Source organism: Oncorhynchus masou, chromosome 12, assembly GCF_036934945.1.
Source record: "Oncorhynchus masou masou isolate Uvic2021 chromosome 12, UVic_Omas_1.1, whole genome shotgun sequence".
Lineage (NCBI taxonomy): Eukaryota > Metazoa > Chordata > Actinopteri > Salmoniformes > Salmonidae > Oncorhynchus > Oncorhynchus masou.
In genome coordinates this window covers 38,670,703-38,677,371 of record NC_088223.1, presented here as the reverse complement: position 1 = coordinate 38,677,371, position 6,669 = coordinate 38,670,703, and the positions used below count along the sequence as shown (strand labels likewise).

At 46.5% G+C, this 6,669-nt stretch overlaps 1 pseudogene; it reads left to right on the top strand.

The window, feature by feature from the left end:
- The first annotated feature begins 411 nt into the window (after positions 1-411).
- On the top strand, positions 412-4,528 carry LOC135549101 (UPF0500 protein C1orf216 homolog; annotated as a pseudogene).
- The last annotated feature ends 2,141 nt before the right edge of the window (positions 4,529-6,669 follow it).

Genomic DNA, 6,669 nt, shown 5'->3' with positions numbered 1-6,669 from the left:
AACCTTTTGAAAAACTAGTATAAGATGAGACATTCCAATGTAATTTCTGCAGCACTCTTTCTGCTCACATCTTTCTGAAGTGTCCCTTCTACCTTCCCTGCCCAGTTTAAGAAGTGAGTCATTGGGTAGGCTAGCAGTCCATTCTATCAGAGCGCTAGAGAGAGCGGATGGGATGGATAGAGATTCTGGATAGAGCGGAGGTTAGTCACTGATCAACATTAACGTTACATAGGAGGGTGGACCGATGGTGAAATACGGAGGGCGCCGAATCTAGTTCCTCTACGAAGCACTTGTCTACCAAACGGTAAGACAAGGCCCTCCTATGAATCAATTCACACATTTGTCAATCAGAATTATTATCTAATCGGTGAATGAAATAAGGAATGGTAAGGTTGTTTTGTATGAGTGGGAGAGAGGTTATCGCTACGACCGAGAGAGGAAAACTCGGAAATGGGGTGAGCTGATAGCGCTGCTGCTATAGGGCTATGCTATTACGTAACGCACAGTGGATATTCATTCATCTTTATATTAACTTCATAAAACCGCGTTTTTTACCACATCTGTTTTTCTCAAACCATATTATGTGGTCTATGTAGGATAATATTACATCTCGACGCTTTATTGTCGTGAGATCTATAATAGCCTATAATAGTCTATATGCTTTCATCGAGCATTGGCGTTCGTTCATAACATTTCAAATCTATTTCAGAACGAATTAATAAAAATGAATGTTCAAGCATTATGCTGTGTAGCTGCAAAGCAGGTGGTGTATTGAGAACAAACAAACGCATTAGAGTAATGGTGCATCCCGTAGTTGACAGCGTTTATGCTGTGTAGTTTAACATAAGCAAAACAAGGATGAAAATGCGTTTTATTGTTGGGCTATTGCAGGAACCACAAACCAATAGAAAACATAAATTAACATATTATATCTCATCACCTAAATGTCGATTTTACTTGATAACTTAATGCTCACTAATCGAGCGTCAATATTTACATAGATGCCATTGGCGCGCACGACCCTGAAACGTTAGTTGCTGTCCTTCAGCGGAACGTTAGTTGCTGTCCTTCAGCACAACGTGCCTGTGCATCATGGGACAGAGCGGAGAATGAGTGACAGTACCCCGAAGTCAGGATTAGAGAAATTTCCATTCAGAGGAGACATGTAAATATTTGATGGTAATATAAGTGGAGTGCAATTGGACGCACTGAGCAGCTCCTTTTTACCATATTAGAAAAATAAGGAATAGGAGTGATGGCTAGAAGATTAACTAGTATTAGGCTAATCTAAAACATATTGTGAGTTATTCAGCAGCATACAGGACTGAATCAGAAAACGATGCGGGAGTTATCAAATTATAGCATGCAGATTTATCTAAATTGTAGGCTAACTCAGGGATTAGCCTTGAAACAATTGCTTTAACTAACTTTCACCAGAGGAGCTAAATGCCTTTTATGCTCACTTCGAGGCAAGCAACACTGAAGCATGCATGAGAGCACCAGCTGTCCCGCTCTCCGTAGCCAATGTGAGCAAGACCTTTAAGCAGGTCAACATTCACAAGGCCACGGGGCTAGACGGATTATTAGAATGTGTACTCAGCATGCTCAGATCAACAGGCAAGTGTATTCACTGACATTTTCAACCTCTCCCTGACCGAGTCTGTAATACCTACATGTTTCAAGCAGACCACCATAGTCCCTGTGCCCAAGAAACTGAAGTTAACCTGCCTAAATGACTATCGCCCTGTAGCACTCACGTCTGTAGTTATAAAGTGCTTCGAAAGGCTGGTTATGACTCACGTCAACATCATCATCCTGGAAACCCTAGACATGACGTAATCGTAATCGCACACCACACGGCCCTTTCACACCTGGATTAAAGGAACAACTATATGAGAATGCTATTCATTGACTACAGCTCAGCGTTCAACACCATAGTGCCCACAAAGCTCATCACTAAGCTAAGGACCCTGGGACTAAACACCTCACTCTGCAACTGGAACCTGGACTTCCTGATGGGCAGCGCTCAGGTTGTAAGGGTAGGCAACACACATCTGCCACACTGATCCTCAACGCTGGGGCCTCTCAGGGGTGCGTGCTCAGTCCCCTCCTGTACTCCCTGTTCACCCACGACTGTTGCCAAGCATAACTCCAACACCATCATTAAGTTTGCTGACGACACCACAGTGGTAGGCGTGATCACCGACACTGATGAGATAGCCTATAGGGAGGAGGTCAGAGAACTGGCAGTGTGGTGACAGGACAACAACCTCTCCCTCAATGTGAGCAAGACAAAGGAGATGATTGTGGACCACAGGAAAAGGAGGGCCGAACAGGCCCCAATTAACATTGACGGGGGTGTAGTGGAGCGGGTCGAGAGTTTCAAGTTCCTTTGTGTCCACATCATCAGCAAACTATCATGATCCAAACATATCAAGACAGTCGGGAAGAGGGCATGACAACACCTTTTCCGCCTCAGGAGAATAAGAAGATTTGGCATGGGTCCCCAGATCCTCAAAAAGTTCTACAGCACCACCATCAAGAGCATTCTGACCTGTTGCATCACCGCCTGGTATGGCAACTGCTCGGCATCCGACCGCAAGGCGCTGCAGAGGGTAGTGTGTACATCACTGGGGCCAAGTTTCCTGCCATCCAGGACCTATATACTAGGCGGTGTCAGAGGAAGGCCCAAAAAATTGTCAAAGACTCCAGTCACCCAAGTCTTAGAATGTTCTCTCTGCAACCACATGGCAAGCGGTACCGGAGCGCCAAGTCTAGGTCCAAAGAGCTCCTTAACAGCTTCTACCCCCAAGCCATAAATCTGCTGAACAATTAATCAAATGGCCACCCAGACTATTTTTATTGACCCCCCCTCCCCACCACCACCCACCCTTTGTTTTTACACTGCTGCTACTCGCTGTTTATTATCTATGCATAGTCACATTACCCCTACCTACATGTACGAATTACCTCGACTAATCCGTACCCCGCACATTGACTCAGTACCGGTACCCCCTCGTTATTTTATTGCATTTTTTACATTTTATTGACATTTTATTAACTATTCTTTGTTGGTTAATGGCTTGTAACATGTGACAAATAAAATATTATATTTTATGTCTCTCCTTTTCTCAACAGTGAATCTCAGTCAAGGTCAAGAAGAATTGATTCTCGGTCAAGAATAAGTGAGTTTCAGCAAAGGAAAATGCTTCACCAGAACCGACCCGTGAATCCCCAGTACGGAGGCCAGGGAGACGGCTCCTCCTCACTGCGGATACTCAGCAACAACAGCCAGCCTCAGGAGGGCAACAGGAAGCAAGGCAAGAAGGACGGCAACTTCAACTTCCTGGGTCAAGACGATGACATCATGATGGGAGGGGACGAGAACTGCAACCAGGTACGTCCTTGTAACCTGGGCTTGTTGGGCCGCGACCAGCCCCACCCTCCCTCCTCCTCATCCTCTTCCAACCACTACGGTCCGGGGCCCCTGACTCCACTCTCCCGCCTTCCCTGCTGGAGCCCCCTGGATCCCCTGCCTGAGATTGAGAGTGGAGACAATGAGTACAGAAGAGTCCCCCCCGACGGCGCAGAGGAGGGCAAGATGCAGGAGGAGATGGGGAGGATGAGCGATGACGAGAAGGAGAAACAAGAGCTGAGGGGAGGCAGCATGAAACAGGGAGTGGTGGTGGAAGAGGGGGAGGTGGAAGTGGAGAATTCAGAGGAATGGGGCAACAGCGACTCAGAGTTTGAGTTCAGGTCCAGCGGCAGTCTGTCCTCTCTCAATATGGAGAGTGGAGGCGAGGGGGCTGGGATGGGGGGTGGGGCAGACTGGGGAACAGCCTGCTTGACGGGGGAACATTGTCGGACTCTGACACGGACTGTGGTGCGCTGCCTGAGCTGGAGGACGCCGTGTGGACCCTGAGGGACCGCGAGCGCTTCAAGGCCCAGGAGATGGAGAAGCACCAGGTCCAGCTCACCATGTACCGCAGGCTGGCTCTGATCCGCTGGGTTCGCACCCTGCAGGGCCGCGTCCAGGAGCAGCAGAACCGCCTCCAGTCCAGCTTTGACGTCATCCTCGACCACAGGAAGGAGCTGCTGCGCATGGGTGCTGGCACCACTGCAACTGCCACCGCCAGCCAATCGTAGAGCAAGAAGGAAGAGCAGAGGCAATAACAGGAAGTGGTCACTAGCAGAGACAGGACAATCTTTGAAGGGGAATACAAAGGCATTGTTGCCATTGGCGATGGTTAATTTAGCTTATTTTGTCCCAGGCTTAACTTTCCCTGAACTAGACCATCTCCAAGCCTCCTCTGAGATTTTACTCTGTTGTGGTGTTTTAATAAGTGGATAATGCAGTTTGTTTTTTATTTATTGGCGTCCTACCCTGTGTCACTTTCCAAACATATCCATATCCACCTTTCTTCTTTAGAGCCAGGATATCTTCTTTCACCCTAATTCCACCAATCTATTGAAATATAAAAAATATTATATGAGAGTTTAATAAATGCTTGTATCTTAAAAGGTTCTATATACGTGTAGACTACGCTATGTTATTTGTTTCTATAACTGTGATATAATCCATGCCAAAAAATATACAAAGTACAACATATGAGGTGAAATGTTTCTTCTCCAGTGGCATAATACAATTGTTTTAGAGTTATTTGTGTATTGATAGTTGATCATTTATAAGGTTAGGATGTTGTTGGGATTTTACTAGTCTATTTGCACTCTCCTCGCACAGTACAAACCCCACATCATTGTTAGGTCAGCATACAAAGAAAAGTGTGGATTAGCAGCATATGAGAACAAGTAGGCTATGTCAGATAAATTATATTGAACACATGCTAAACCTAAGCTATAGGCCGTTTATTTAACATACACTACATCACAAAAGTATGTGGACTGGCCCCCCCTTTGCTACTATAACAGCCTCCATTCTTCTGGGAAGATGTTGCAGGGTGTCCATTCAGCCACAAGAGCATTCGTGAGATTGTGCACTGATGTTGGGCCTGGCTCGCAGTCGCCGTTCTATTTCATCCCAAAGGTGTTCGATTGGGTTGAGGTCAGGGCTCTGTTGCAGGCCAGTCAAGTTCTTCCACACCAATCTCAACAAACCATTTATGTATGGGCCTCGCTTTGTGCATGGGGGCATTGTCATGCAGAAACAGGCCTTCCCCAAACTGTTGCCACAAAGTTGGAAACAGAATTTTCTAAAATGTCATATGCTGTAGTGTTAAGATTTCCCTTCACCGGAACTAAGGGGCTTAGCCTGAACCATGATAAACAGCCACAGACCATTATTCATCATCCACCAAACTTTACAGTTGGCACTATGCATTGGTGCAGGTAGCATTCTCCTGGCATCTGCCAAACTCTGATTTTTCCATCGGACTGCCAGGTGGTAAAGCGTGATTTATCACTCTAGAGAACACATTTCCACTGCTCCAGAGTTCAATGGCGGTGCACTTTACACCACTCCAGCCGACGCTTGGCATTGCACATGTCGATCTTAGGCTTGTGTGCAGCTGCTCGGCCATGGAAACCTATTTCATTAAGCTCCCGACGAACAGTTATTGTGCTGGTGTGGCTTCCAGAGGCAGTTTAGAACTCGGTAGTGTGTGTTGCAACCGAGGACAGACGATTTTTAGGCTACGTGCTCCAGCATTCGTTAATCCCATTCAGTGAGCTTGTGTGGCCTACCACTTCACGGCTGAGCCATTGCTGCTCCTACACATTTCCAATTCACAATAACATCACTTGAAGTTGACTGGGGCAGCTCTATCAGGGCAGAAATTTGAGGAAAGGTTGGAAAGTTGGCATCCTATGACGGTGCCACGTTGAAAGTCACTGAGCTCTTCAGTAAGACCATTCTACTGCTAATGTTTGTCTATGGAGAGTGCATGGCTGTGTGCTCTATTTTATACATAAAGCACTAATAGAACAGTTAAAGCCTCTTTGTATTCATTGTTGAAATATATACATTGCAGCCACTGGTCCATGACCTTTCAGTACAATCTTCTATTTATCAGCAGCACAAAGTTCGTTTGTATCGCCTCATCATGACTGTGTTCTGTTGGTGGTGTGATAGCCCTGTGAAGACCAAGCATCACTCTTTACAGGCATGGTTACTGCGTCTCTCGTCGCTGCGGGCAGGGAACGTCTAGCAGTGCTGTGTGTGTCTGTGTGAGTGCTTCCAGAGATACCAGCCTTCGCCAACTAATCTGCGGTCTGAGTTGAGCTGGTTCTGCAGGTTACTGTCCCCCGGGGAATCTGTCAGTTTGCGCCCCGGGGCCAGGCGGTCATATCCGGCCGGGTGAGCAGCCTCCGGTCCAGTCCCGCAATATGAGCCAAACCCCGGGGCAAATTTGGGATAATCCTCGGTTATACCTCCGAACTCCGGGCGCTCAGGCTTATGTTCTAAAGCTTATCGCCTCTCCTGGACGCAGGCATGACAGTGAACATGTGAGAGAATTAACATATTTAGCTGTTGTTTATTGGTTTTTAAGATGTGTGTATTTAGGGCATCAAAAGGGGAAGCGGCTGGGATAACACGTTTGTTCTGTCATTGTCCTGCCTGTGAACAAATACCGTTTCCAAAAATCGCAGAGAAACAAAACATATTGTGAACATAAAATCCCCATGATGTAGTTAGGCAGGCAGTGAAGTTAA